Source organism: Humulus lupulus, chromosome 3, assembly GCF_963169125.1.
Source record: "Humulus lupulus chromosome 3, drHumLupu1.1, whole genome shotgun sequence".
Classification (NCBI taxonomy): Eukaryota; Viridiplantae; Streptophyta; class Magnoliopsida; order Rosales; family Cannabaceae; genus Humulus; species Humulus lupulus.
The window spans coordinates 166,927,610-166,942,375 of NC_084795.1; positions in this window are offsets into that span (position 1 = coordinate 166,927,610).

Below are 14,766 nucleotides of genomic sequence, written 5' to 3' on the forward strand. Positions count from 1 at the left end.
TACGTGTATGTAATTGTTGTTAATTAGTTTGTATTTTACTAATTTTTATAGATTACATTAATTATTATTTATTAAAGTTATAAAGAAATATAATTAAAGTGAGATTTACTATTGTGAATTAACACAATTCAAGAACGACTTAGTTTCAATAATAATGCGGAATAACATAAAAATGACAATTTAGTAAAACCAGAAAATAACTAAAAATAACAGACAGATGCTATGAAACAATGTTGTAGCATTAAACACAGGAAACACCAGAATTAACGAGGTTCAATCACAAACAAGTTCTTGCTTGGATCTAATCCCCGGGAGGAACCACCTTGTGACCAATCTTTATTTGAAAGAGTATTGCTCAGAATTACAGAAATGATCTTCAAAGATCAAACTCGAAATGGTGTCATGCACCTACAAATTTCCTCACTTGAGGGTGCTGTGATCAAACACACACAACCCGTACATCCCTCCACACTCATCATTTTCATCTCAAATTCTCTCTCTAGATCGTCTCCTAGAACTGAGAACTAAAGGCCTATATATAGACACTTATATGGGCTCCAAGAGGTTGGGAAAAACTAGCTAACAACCTAACTACCTAACTGTCAAAACAGTTAAGTTAGTTGCTAACAAACTATTCCAAGTGGTTAAATTCTAACATTTACTATTTAACAATTTTAGCGAATCTTTAACATGTTTCAATATGTAACATGATTTTTTTACTGATACATGTGTAGAAAACTTTTATTTCACTTATACGATATTCAAAAAATTGTTTTATTTATATATAACCTGAAACTTTTTTTACAAACTACGATCAATACTAGTTCTATGACGCGTTGAGTACCCTTCACCTTCTCCTCCAGGACCATCGCTGGTGGTGATTGCCGACATGAAGCACTGGCACCAAGTTTTCTAATATCTTTCCTTGCTTGATGCTTCAAGAGAGCACAATGAAGGACTTGAAATGCTAAGGTTTGTTCTGCCATGGCTATGGGTCTTCATATTCCATTAGGCTTCAATTGATACTGGTGAGTTTTGAGTTTGGTTTTGTGCAGTTCTTAATTTTATTTTTTAGAAAATTGATTGGTTAAAGCTTGAGGTTATAGATTCACACACAACTCAACTCTCCATACTCTCTTTTTGCAGTTGCTCTATTTGAATGGGATTACAAAGTGATTGATAATAAACAAATAAATGGTTTTAAATGATTTCTATTCTTTTATTGATAATAAATGGGATTACAAAGAAATTGAGTTTTAATTATGGCATTAAACTCCAACTCCCAAGAGCTCCCCCCCCCCCTAAGTTTTTTTAGTATAAAAACTCGAGAACTGCCTCAGTATTCACCATGCCCATTCGAAATTCAAAATCTCCAAACTCAAAAACCATTTCTTCTTTCTTAAGCTTCCCAGACCTTCAACAATTTCTGGGTTATCTCTGCAATTCTAGACGGTTGGCGAGAATCATCTTATTTCTGGGTGAATGGCAAGCAATTCTTCAATGTTCAAACTCGTTTCAGCACCTACCAACACCATATCTCGAGTAAGTATTTACTTGTTTTATGTTTGGCTTTACATTTGCATCGAGTTTCATTTGAGAGTTTAGATGCATGCTTAGGGACATGCTTTTGTGGCACTGGAATGGCAATTTTGACCTTCTATAGCTCTTCTTAGGCATATTTTGACGTTAGAAGTGACCAAAATGGCCTACTGCACACCTTGTGCAATTTTTGCCTATCTGGGCATTCGATTGGAATTTGGAAAATTCCCAGATTTTGGCGATGTTCATAATCTCTGGTGGTGTTCTCCAGCGCCGATTCCTTGGCCTCGAGGACACCCCAAGTCCTTAGAAATCCTCTTATTTTCTCCCTGAGAAGTAGTCTTAGGGTTTCTCGTGTTTTGGCCCTCTATTCTTCAGTCAAAATACTAACTGCTTGGTTTTCGTCTCAAATGTCTAAGGAACTACGAGTGCTACACAAACAAGGTTTTTACCACTTCGATCAGGAAATCCTCCACATGGCCCAAGAACACTGCGTACAACAAGATGGCGCGAGGGCGGAGGCCCAAGAACCAATTAGAAAACTGATTATCCGTGTTGATGTCCAAGCAGCAGAGAGCCCAGCGCTACCAGTTCATAGGGGGTTGATCGTGGAGAAAGTCAACCAAGCCCCTGTTCCACACCCAACTCAGTTGTACGAGGCTGACAGGTTTGAAGCGGAGGAATATCGCACCTTTCTCCAACACTTTGAGGCCTTGGAGGCCATCATGAGGCATTATGCAATCAGGGAAAGATGTGTGGTGCGCCTTTGTCGGGAATCCAAGAGGGTGCACCGCAAGGTGAATGGTCTTGGTGCATGGAGCCAAGCCCACTAGATGGCTGGGGCCACCCTGCCCCTGCATCAATATTTTGTAGACTTCCTAAAGTTTGTGGGGATAGCTCCCTTTCAACTCTCCCCCAATGCTTATCGGGTGCTTGTGGAGATGTACATTCTGTATTGGAGGAGGAACTGCCTCACACCTTCTCCGGCGGAGATCCTGTAGTTCTACAGTTTTCGTACCACCCCGAGGAAGAAGGTCAATCGGGATGGGTAATACGCTTTGATAAAGTACGCCAATTCATCCATCGACTACAAGGCTCCCCACCACAACAAGAACCATTCATGGGACTACATGGATGCCTTCTTTTTCACAAACGAGTTTCCAACCCGTAATAACCCGACCCTGATCCTCGACTTCTCCAGAGTTAGTGAGTGTTATCCAATAAATTAGCATTTGTGACGAGGCGAATAATCTCTTGACACGTGGCTGACACCTGGAGCGTCTGCTAGAGTATCGACCAGGAGACACACCAGAAGCAGGACAGACCTGTCTTTACCACGACCAGACTGGTCGGTGGTTCCGCTGGCAAAGCAACATTTATGGAAAGATCTTATGTATCCCGAATTTATTTCATACAATCTTCTGAATATCCCATGATTCAGGGGATAATATCTGTAACAATATTGGGCAACCCTCCATGAGCCTATAAAAAGCAGGAGATGGCTCATGGGAAGGGACTTTTTGAGCCCGGGAAATCATAGAAATATAGAAATTATCTGTGAAAACTAGTATTGTTTAGGAGGAGTGTTGAAACTCATTGAGCCCAAGTTCTCTGATCACACTTTTGTTCCCATATCAATATCATTCTAAGTGGACGTAGGTCATTACCAGATTCTGGGGCCGAACCACTATAAATTACTTTGTTTTCTTTACTTTTGTCATTACGTTATTATCTATACATATTCGTCTATATCATTCATATTTTGACTCCATGTCAGTTGGCTAAATCGAGGGTCAACATTCTGGTGCTTTCATTGAGAGGACGACTCATCATTGTTGATAAAACTAATGGCGAAAGCAGGGAAGAAAGCTGCTCAGACCGCTGCCGCTGCACCGTCGAATCCGCCACCTCCTCCTCCCCCTGCAAGCATGGCGGAAGATGAGCCGCAACTAGATTTTGAAGAGGAGGAAATGGACGATGCGACTTTGAGGAGCACCTTGGGCACGTTGCAGGAAGAGCTGGCTAGTCTGAGAGCCAATCAAGAGACTGCCGCAGAAGCTATGGCAAGGCAGCAGCAGGAACTTGATCGTCAGAGGGCGGAGTTAAGCGAGAGACAAGCGGAGGTGGATCGCCGCCAGACTGAGGCCATGGCAGCCCTTGAAGCGGCCTTGCTGTTGGCCAGAAATCAGGCCGCGCCTGCCTCGCAGCCTAATCAACCTGAAACTGGGCCACCCCAGGGAGGTCCCAATCCTAGCCCACCGGTCCATCCTTCAAGTCCGCAAAGGCCTGAACAGCCCCAGATGCCCCATGACGACGTCCCACTGGACCCCGAGGCAGATCCACCATCCCACGCTGCTCGAGGTAATCCCCCGCAGCAAAGGCAGAATAGGGCCGAGCGACAGCCTCGTAGTCCTAGACGCTGCGAGAATGATGGGCCACACCAAGCGAACAGGGGTCACTACCCTCCTGGTAACAGGAGAGACTCGGAGTTAGGCTCTGCGGTCCGTGGATCCCAACAGCATGATAATGCACGGGGACATCGCGACCAGCGCAGGCCACCCTCTAACGCTCGGGGTGTTTCTGCCAGAGACGGGAACAGAGGGAACAACCAGTCTTACCATAGCCAGTCAAAGTTCAAAGATGGCCACGGCTACAACGAGGCTGACTCAGGAAAGAACAATGCTGATGGGAGGAACGGAAATAAAGGTAAGAGCAGGAGCCAAATACCTCAAGATGATCAGCCAAATAGACAAGATGCTGGGGGGCAACCCCGGCAAAATAATGTCTTCAACCGGCTCGGAGGTAGCGAGCAACGGAGAAGAGAGGAAGATCTAAGAGACATACTCAATGATCGTCGAGAGAAGCATGGTGAGAACATCCCCCCAGCAGCAGAGACCGTAGCTATTCCTACTGCGTTGCAAGCCCAGATAGACGCACTAAATCAGGCTGTGCAACAGTTGGTCGGAGGAAGGACCTCTTATATTGACCACGATAGAAGAAAAGGCACTCCATTTATCCAAAGAATAGCCAACGCAGAGACTCCCAGCAAGTTCAAGATGCCCACGCTCCCGAACTTTGATGGATACGGAGATCCCGTCTCGCATGTGAATAAGTTTGAAATCCAGATGGACATTCAGAAGGTGTCCGAAGACGCTCGGTGCAGGATCTTTCCTGCAACACTTTCTGAAGCCGCGCAGGAATGGTTCTTTAAGTTCCCACCTGCAAGCATAGTTTCCTGGGAAATGTTCGTAAGGGAGTTCTACGGACAATTCTACGCAGGTCGTGTCCACCCGACCGAAGCAAACCAACTGGTTGAGATCCGCCAGCAAGATGGAGAATCACTAAAAGATTACATCCAGCGCTTTATGCGAGCGGCAGCCGGAGCAAAGACAGTCGGGGACGAAGGAAAAATGATGGCTATAACCGCGGGAGTGAGGCGCCGTTCGCCCCTATGGAAAAGTCTTCGTAAGGATGGGGTCAGAACCACCCAGGAATTCTTAGACCGAGCTGATCGGTATATCAAACTCGAAGAAGCCATTGCCGATGATGGAAAATCCTCGAACAAGGGCAAGAAGGCTGCCGAACCCGCCAAAGCCGCCAATGGCACCAAACCAAATGGCAACGGCAAGGGCAACGGAAACGGCAGCGGTAATGGCAAGAATGGTGGGAAACGGCAACACAATGAGCCTTCCACCTCCGACAATAAACGAGCCAAGGGTAATCGTTATGAACCTAGGTTCACTAACTACACTGCCCTCGTTGAGTCTCGAGGAGAGGTTTACCAGGCCACAAGCTCTAGTGTGCCCTACAAGAAGCCTGGGCCCATTCGAAAAGACATTTCGAAAAGAGACACTACCAAATTCTGTCGTTACCATAACGACTATGGACATGACACTAATGAATGCAACCAGCTAAAAGATGAAATCGAGTTCCTCATTAGACAAGGACACTTGAGAAGGTACGTACGGGCCTCGGGAACTTCCCAACAAGAAGCTCCAGGTGGCAACGAGCAGACGTCCACACGCCAACGCTCGCCACCATTACAGCCTGCCCCCGTAGCCGGAACACTTTTAACCATCTGTGGAGGCCCACACCTCGCTGGAAATAGCGGAAAGGCTAGAGAACGATATGCTCGAACTCTGCGCCACGACCAGGACATCGAGATGATGACTGTGGAGGACCGAGCGCCGAAAAAGGCCCGCTCAGAGGAGTGCGGGATAACCTTCTCTGAGGGCGATGTCCAACACGTCCGGTTCCCACATTCCGATCCGCTGGTCGTGGATATCCAAATGGCCAATATGATGGTAAAAAGAGTACTGGTCGATACAGGGAGTTCAGTGAATATCCTGTATAAATCAACGCTGGAACGCATGAAGCTGTCCGTGAAGGACTTGGAGCCCTGCAATCAAACCATATACGGCTTCTCTGGAGAAGGACTCGCACCAGCCGGAATGATCAAACTCCCAGTAACAACGGGTACAGCGCCTGCCTCAAGGACATTACTCGCCACTTTTGTAGTGGTCGATTGTCCTTCAGCGTATAACGCCGTTATTGGAAGACCCATACTGGTTGAACTAAGGGCAATCATCTCCATGTGGCATCTAGCCATGAAATTCCCAACGGACGCAGGAGTAGGATGCGTTTTGGGAAACCAAAGGGAGGCCAGGGAGTGCTATAACGCCTCGATCACAAAGGCAAAAAGTGGAGCATCGAGGAGCGCTACTCCAGAACGATTACAGATGACGGAAGACAGACAAACCCAATCAGGTGGAAAAGTCACCAAATAGGGTGTTGCCCAAAGTGAGGATATAGATTTGGATCCTCGCTTTGGGGATTTTGAAGAAAATGTTGGACCCGTCGAGGACCTGGAGGAGGTCCATCTCGATGAAAAAGACCCGACTCGAATTGTAAGGATTGGGAAGAATTTAGAACCTACCGCGAAACAGGCGCTGGTGGAATTCTTGCAAGAGAACCAGGGAGTTTTCGCCTGGTCACATAAAGACATGGTCGGAATAGACCCTGCGGTGATCAGCCTTGTCCTGAACATAAACAAAGTCTTTCCACCGGTGCAACAAAAAAGAAGGCTGCTCGATAAAGACAGATCAAGAGCCTTGAAAGAAGAAGTCAAAAGACTTAAAGAAAATGGGTTCATCAGGATGGCGTTTTATCCATCATGGGTCTCCAATCCGGTGTTGGTCCCCAAGCCTAACGGCAAATGGCGGACCTGTGTGGATTTTACAGACCTCAATAAGGCCTGCCCAAAAGACTGCTTCCCACTCCCGAGGATCGACCAGCTAGTCGATGCAACCGCTGGGCATGAGACCCTTTCGTTCATGGATGCGTATTCAGGCTACAATCAGATCAGCATGCATCCCCCTGATGAGGATCATACCAGCTTTCGGACCGATACGGGCTTATATTGTTACAAAGTAATGCCCTTTGGACTGAAAAACGCAGGTGAAACTTACCAACGATTGGTCAACCACATGTTCAAGGAGCTGATCGGAGTAAGCATGGAAGTATATGTGGATGACATGCTGGTAAAGTCCAAGAAGGCTGAAGGACATGTGAAGGATTTGCAAAGGTGCTTTGATGTGTTAAACAAGTACCATATGAAGTTGAATCCCCTCAAATGTTCCTTTGGAGTCGGGTCAGGAAAGTTTTTGGGATTTATAGTGAATTCAAGGGGAATCGAGGCCAACCCCGACAAGATAAAAGCCCTGATCGATATGAAGTCGCCAGAAAAGATCAAGGATGTCCAAAGCCTGACCGGAAGGATAGCTGCCCTTAGTAGATTCATCTCAAAATCAACTGACAAGTGCGTTCCATTCTTCAATCTACTTAGGGGAAATAAAAAGTTTGAATGGACGGAAGACTGCGAGCAAGCATTCCAGACAATAAAGGCTCATATGTCGCAACCTCCTATCCTATCAAAACCAATGGAAGGAGAGACTTTGTATATTTATCTGGCGATTACCGAAGTTGCTGCTAGTGCGGTACTGATACGGGAAGAAGAAGGCGTGCAGAAAGCTGTTTACTACGTCAGCAAAAGGCTGATCGGTGCAGAATTAAAATACCCACCGATCGAAAGATTAGCATATTGCCTAATTCTAGCCTCCCGAAAGTTGCGACCGTACTTCCAAGCACATCCTATCACGGTTTTGACCGACCAGCCCCTTCGGCAGGTCCTCCAAAAACCTGAGGCGGCTGGACGACTGTTAAAATGGGCGGTCGAATTGGGACAGTTCGACGTAACTTATTCACCGCGAGCAGCAATAAAAGGGCAAGCCTTAGCCGATTTTATTGCGGAGTTCACTGAACTCCCCAGCAACGAGTTGTGCGAAAAACCTGAGGCGCCCATGCCTCAAGACAAGACTCCTTCGTGGAAACTATTCACAGATGGATCATCTAATGAATCTCACGCTGGAGCGGGAGTGATATTGATAACGCCCGATGGGCATCGATTTCACTGCACAATCAGGTTTGATTTCGCAGCGTCAAACAATGAAGCGGAATACGAAGCACTCCTCGCTGGACTGAAAATGGGCAGGGAGATGAACACAAAAGCGCTCGATATTTTCAGCGACTCTCAGCTGGTCGTGAATCAAGTCCTGGGAGAATATCAAGCGCGAGGGTTAAAAATGATGGCCTACCTTAATAAAACAAAAGATTTGCTAGCACAGTTTACAAAATACACCCTCCAGCAAATTCCGCGAGACCAAAATTCGAATGCAGACGCCTTGGCCAAACTTGCAAGTGCCAAAGATGCTGACACCTTGAACATAGTCCCAGTAGAGAGATTAAGTGAACCAAGCATTGATGCGGCCGAAGCCAGCATGGAAATTCGAGTAGAAGATACATGGATGGCACCTTACCTGGAGTATCTGACAAATGGGACATTGCCAGTAGATAGAAACAAAGCCAGAACTCTGCAAAGACAAGCTGCTAGGTACATACTGCTCAGGTGCATTACATCAGAAAAAGCTAAGGAACTCATGAAAGAGGTGCATGAAGGCTTCTGCGGAGATCACGCTGGGGGGCAGAGTTTGGCGAAAAAAATTCTTCAACAGGGCTATTTTTGGCCAACGATGAACGAGGATTCAATGGAGTACGTACGAAGGTGTGATAAATGTCAGAGGTTCTCCAAAATCCCACGAGCAGCTCCAAACGAGCTAAAGCAGATGCAAAGCCCGTGGCCTTTCGCAATATGGGGAATAGATTTAATTGGATCACTACCGACAGGAAAAGGAGGAGTAAAGTACGCAGTTGTGGCAGTCGATTACTTTACAAAATGGGTCGAAGCTGAACCACTCGCAACCATAACGACCAAGAAAGTTCTCGACTTTGTCATCAAGAACATTGTGTGCCGGTATGGTTTGCCCAGAAAGATAGTTTCAGACAACGGAACCCAATTTGACAGCGACCTGTTCACCGATTTCTGCGAAAGGCATGGGGTAATCAAGAGCTTTTCTTCAGTCGCACACCCCCAAGCGAATGGGCAAGTCGAAGCTGTAAACAAAACCCTCAAGGACACCCTGAAGAAAAGACTTGAAGAAGCGAAAGGAGCATGGCCAGAACAACTACCGGAAGTCCTCTGGTCATATAGAACATCTCATCGAACAGCCACAGGGCGTACCCCATTTTCCTTAGCCTATGGGTATGAGGCCATGATACCCGTCGAGATAGATCCCCCTTCACATCGGCGTTTAACGTATGATCAAGAGAAAAACAGCCAGCTAATACTGGAGTCCTTAGACTCAATTGATGAGATACGAGAAAAGTCTCAACTCCGAGTTGCTGCTTATCAACAAAAAGTCGCCCGGTACTTTAACTCCAAAGTTAAAGAAAGAAGATTCAACGTCGGAGACTTGGTGTTACGACGAGTCTTCTTGAATACCCGCGACCCCACTGCTGGCGTGCTCGGACCTAACTGGGAAGGACCTTACCAGATTGAAGAAGTCCTTCACCCAGGCACCTACAAACTTGCACGCTTAAACGGAGATCTCGTTCCACGTTACTGGAATGGAGAACACCTGCGCAAGTATTATCAATAAACAGCCCTTCTTAAAGGACTGGCTTGTTCAAATTTTCCCATTAATTTTTACAAGTTTTGCAAAGAGGGTTAGCCACGGTGTATGGCTAACTGCTCGTATATGTAAGATTCTGTTTCAGAATCATTCGTAAAGACATGATTAGTCCATTTTTAATACGAAATTATAAGGGACTGTGCTCAGCCAGTCGTTCTTGCCAACCTTTGTGAATTTACATTTACAAGTATTTGTTCATTACGTGTGTTGTTTTGCTGTATTACAAGTATAATTTTTTCGCGCGAACAGGAATGTTCGGACAGGCCATGGTCAAGGCAAGTGACCAAGGACCTAAGAGCTCCTCGATCACTTGGGGGGCATATAAGGCACATCGATAGCAAAGCATACTCTCAAGGTATGTAAACACATGAACAAAATGAGTGAAAGCATGCTTCAAGTACTTAGAGTATTTTTTCAAAATATATGATGTCAAAAGTACTATGCTAAGTTCGGTCATACGGACAAACGTTATAATAAGTAAAAATATTATAACACCAAGAGTCAAGCTTTTACACCGCAAGCATTGCTGCTTGGATGTAATTGTTCAAACAAAAAGATTTACTGCCCGTGCAGCAAAGTTTAAAAAGAAATTATTGTCTTTACATTGCGACCCGTGGGTCGCGTGTTTAAAAAGAAAGAAGAACAGCTAAATAAATTAAGAGGCATGGGGCACAGGAAGTTGCTGCTCGGGAACCCCCCCGGCAGTGGGTTCGTCCGTTTCGGACCCTCTATTGTCATGGCGAGGAGCCAGAAGGCCAGACGACCTCAAATTCTTTTCTTGTGTCAAGGTCTTGACACATTTGGTAGCGGCAGACATCTTGGCCAGAGTGTCAGACCTCGACACCGTATCTGGTGTTGGGGTCGGGCGCAACCAGGGGCCTGAAAAGCAAGTCGAGTTTGAGAAATGACGAAAGGAAATACTCTATGATAAAGTATCGACCAAGGCAAAGACAAAATTGTACCTCCTCTCGCGAAAGCCAAGTTGTTGCTGGATATATCCGGAGTCAAGAAGTACTCCTTGTTGTAATGTCCCACGTTTGATATGTGGGTGGTGCCACTCAAAAACGTCCGGCCAGTTTCCTGATGACAGAAGTGAAAAAAGCCCGTCCCGTTGTGTTGAGGATTGGACTTAAGGTCAAAGAGGTAATTAACCTCATGAGGTGAAGGTTCTGGCCATTTGTTAAGTTTGTACAGGACATAGAGTGCAGCCAACATCCTATATCCATTAGGGGTTATTTGAAAGGGAGCGACGCCGAAATAATTGGCCACCCCCACAAAGAAAGGATGAAGAGGGAGATAAGCCCCCGCTTCAATGTGATACCGGGACCAGGCGCTGTTTGCCCCTCCTGGACGGTTAGCCCTCTGCTCCGCAGTAGGACGTGTAATGGTTACCCCCGTTAGGGGGTATTTTCTGAAGCAGTTCGCGACCATCCGAAGGGTCATCGAACTGGCTGGAGGAGTGTACCACTCGACATCAGGCGGATTGCGATGACGAGGACGAGCCCTAGTTTGGATATTGGGGTCAGGAGTAAGATTCTCTCGACCACTGGTCGAGGGAGCCCCCGCCTGCGAATCAGGCTGGGCAGAAGGAGAAGGGTTACTTTCAGATTCGGGCCTTTTCTTGCTAGAGGATTTTGAACGGGCCATTGAAGGAGAAGGGTGCGGTCTGGAAGAGGCTCGTGAGAAGGGTATCTGGTGGATGCGATCGGCTAGTTGTTCTTCTCCCTCGAGCAGTTGGGCAAGGAGGTCGTCGTCGATGGGTCTCTCACCTCCCCACAAATCTGGCATTAAAATCTGCAAACAGAAGAATGGGGAGGCGAGGTCAGAGGGATCTAGGAGATTCTTAAAGTAACGCTGGTCGAAGTATAAAAGCTAAGCCTTTATATAACAGCATTCTAACTAAGTCTCTCTGCGCAAACAGTTTAAAAAACGGACCAAAAGGGTAAAAGTGAAAAGTTTTCCTGAAAAGCTTTTTCGACTCCCCTCACAACGGAAAGAAATTATTTCCAACTGGTTTAAAAAATCGAAATGCTACTTCGATCCTACGTCCTAAAAAGCGCTAATCCTGGGTTTTAAACCTACTCATAAGCCTACGTTGCCTACAAAGACATCTTATCTACAGGCGTTCAAAGAAAAAAAAAAAACCAGAAACCAAGAGATTCGAACAGTACACCATTTAAGAGCATGCAACACAAAAGGTTAGAAGCATGGAGTTTCAGAGTAACTTACCAAGGAAAGTGGTCGTGAAGATGGAAGTGAAAGTTTCGGGAGTTAATGAGCCCACCGTCTGATCCTACAACACAAAGGAAGGTTCGCCGGAGAGGGTAAAGCTCTGGTTTTTTAGGGTTTTCGACAGAGAGGTGGCGTGCGTAAAAAGGAAAGAAGTGGTTCAAGTAACCTTATATAAGTTTGTCTTTGGTATTCAAAAGGCGTGATCATTAGTTTTCCATTTTCGAAGTATGGGGAAGCGTAATGGCCGTCAAAATTATTTCTGGGAAACTGAAAAGCCTTGATTAGACAGGAGTGGTTTGCTTTTTTCAAGAACGCACGAAGGGCTCTGACACGTCAGGAGGGGTTACCGAAGGGTCGTTCGCTCAAAGTTTATTTACTGTTCGTGGTAAATAAACTTTGGGGGGCAAATGTTATCCAATAAATTAGCATTTGTGACGAGGCGAATAATCTCTTGACACGTGGCTGACACCTGGAGCGTCTGCTAGAGTATAGACCAGGAGACACACCAGAAGCAGGATAGACCTGTCTTTACCACGACCAGACTGGTCGGTGGTTCCGCTGGCAAAGCAACATTTATGGAAAGATCTTATGTATCCCGAATTTATTTCATACAATCTTCTGAATATCCCATGATTCAGGGGATAATATCTGTAACAATATTGGGCAACCCTCCATGAGCCTATAAAAAGCAGGAGATGGCTCATGGGAAGGGACTTTTTGAGCCCGGGAAATCATAGAAATATAGAAATTATCTGTGAAAACTAGTATTGTTTAGGAGGAGTGTTGAAACTCATTGAGCCCAAGTTCTCTGATCACACTTTTGTTCCCATATCAATATCATTCTAAGTGGACGTAGGTCATTACCAGATTCTGGGGCCGAACCACTATAAATTACTGTGTTTTCTTTACTTTTGTCATTACGTTATTATCTATACATATTCGTCTATATCATTCATATTTTGACTCCGTGTCAGTTGGCTAAATCGAGGGTCAACAGTGAGTATCTTTCCAACCATTCTTTTTTTTCTTTGTTTTCTTGATCACTTCGTTCTCTATACTTAGTCATTCCTTTGAATAGGTCTTTTCCGCCGGACTCTTTGTAACACACTGATTAGCCAAGACTGTTACATTGTGTATTTTAAATAGTGCTAAACTCACTAATTGAGTCATTTGGCCATAACCGTGTAACTAAACGCGATTAATGGTTTAGGGTTAAAAATTTCAGTAAAAAGGAATAAACATTTCGTTAAAATGTTAAGTTGTACATGAGATCCCATAATAAACGTTTACAAAGTAGTTTATAGTTTCAAAAGGGTAATTACAACTCAAAAGTTACAACTCGCCGGCCTAAGCGACAAAAATAAGGTTTAACCCTAGTTCCACTGAGAAACCTTGGATGTGGTGGTCAAGCGGCCGCATATGTACATGTCACCACCGAAGCTCTCCAACTCATGACTGGTATAGCTTCCCTTTCCCCTTACCTACACCACATAGCACCCGTGAGCCAAGACTCAACAAGAAAACTTAAACATGCTCATAAGCAGTTAATAACACATTACCAAATCACAATAGGCATGCCTAGTAGTAATAACTTTACTCATGCATGTATACCATTCATATAAATGATAACAATGTCATATGGGGCCAACTGCCCTAATTACATGATTAATGAATCATTCTGGGGCTCGTTACCCAAAATACATGATTAATGAATCATATTGGGGTCCCAGCCCTAGGATATGGGACTAATAAGTCACCCCGGGGCCCATTGCCTTATCCTCTATATAACTAGCCTTGGAACTGGCCCAGCGAACCTGGCGCTTAATTCCACGACCATTGGGTCAGACAAGTGTATGATTCACTCCTGATTAGGCCTAACCATATCGACCAGCGCTCAGCGCGCTATTTCTGCCCTTGACTTATAAGTCAATGCTTTCGACCAACTCTCAGTGCGCTATTGCCATTCTTGACTTATAAGTCAAGTCTTTTCAATCAGATAATGCGTACAAGCATATATCATATACCAAATATCCAGATACACAGCATTCATCATGCTTAATTAACAGTCACAGGCATAATCATAATCATAATCATAATCATGCACATTTACAAGGGCCCAAGCCCTAATCAAATCCATATTCAACATTCAGGCCAAACCCTGATCACGTACATCACGTATTAGGTGCAGTTTCTTACCTTAGGCCCGAGTGTAATGTATAATAAGAACGACCCTCGAGCACGGTACTGATTCCGAGCCCCTAGCGATAACCTAGTAACAACCAAGTATAGAATCCCGTCAATAATGAGTGAATAAAGGCTTCAGAACCAAGTCCTAGCCTTTGGGACGTCGAATTTTACTAAATCGAGTAGTAGGATCGATCCCGAGCCCTTAGGTTTGATTTCCCGCACTCAAAGCCCTCTTTGGCCAAATCCTCCATTTGCACGCGGCGCCCCCAATAAGTGGCATGACACCCCACAATTAGAGCCGCGACTCTCGCAAACAGAGAGACTAGCCCCTAATTATACTGGATTTGGGCCACGACACAGCTCCACAAGCGCCATGGCGCGATAGCGGTTCAGAGAACCACCCAGGCCCCTGGGTTCATGAGGGCTGCGGCGCCCAAGAATAGGGCCGCAGCGCAACCCCACGAACCCAGCTTTCTCTAATCTACTTCCTCCCAAAACCCACCCCAAAACTGTACCAAACCCACAATTCAATCTCAAAATATCCCTAGAACATCCCAGGCAACAAAACCCACTATTCAAATGGATCAAAAACTCACCAAACCATAAAATCCAAATCAAAACTTAAGAATCTTAAGGAAACAGAAACTCAGAAATTCAAAGCTCAAATTATCTCTGATTAAGTTGTTTTCCAGCTAAATCCTCCAGCTATCAAGCTTTTAAT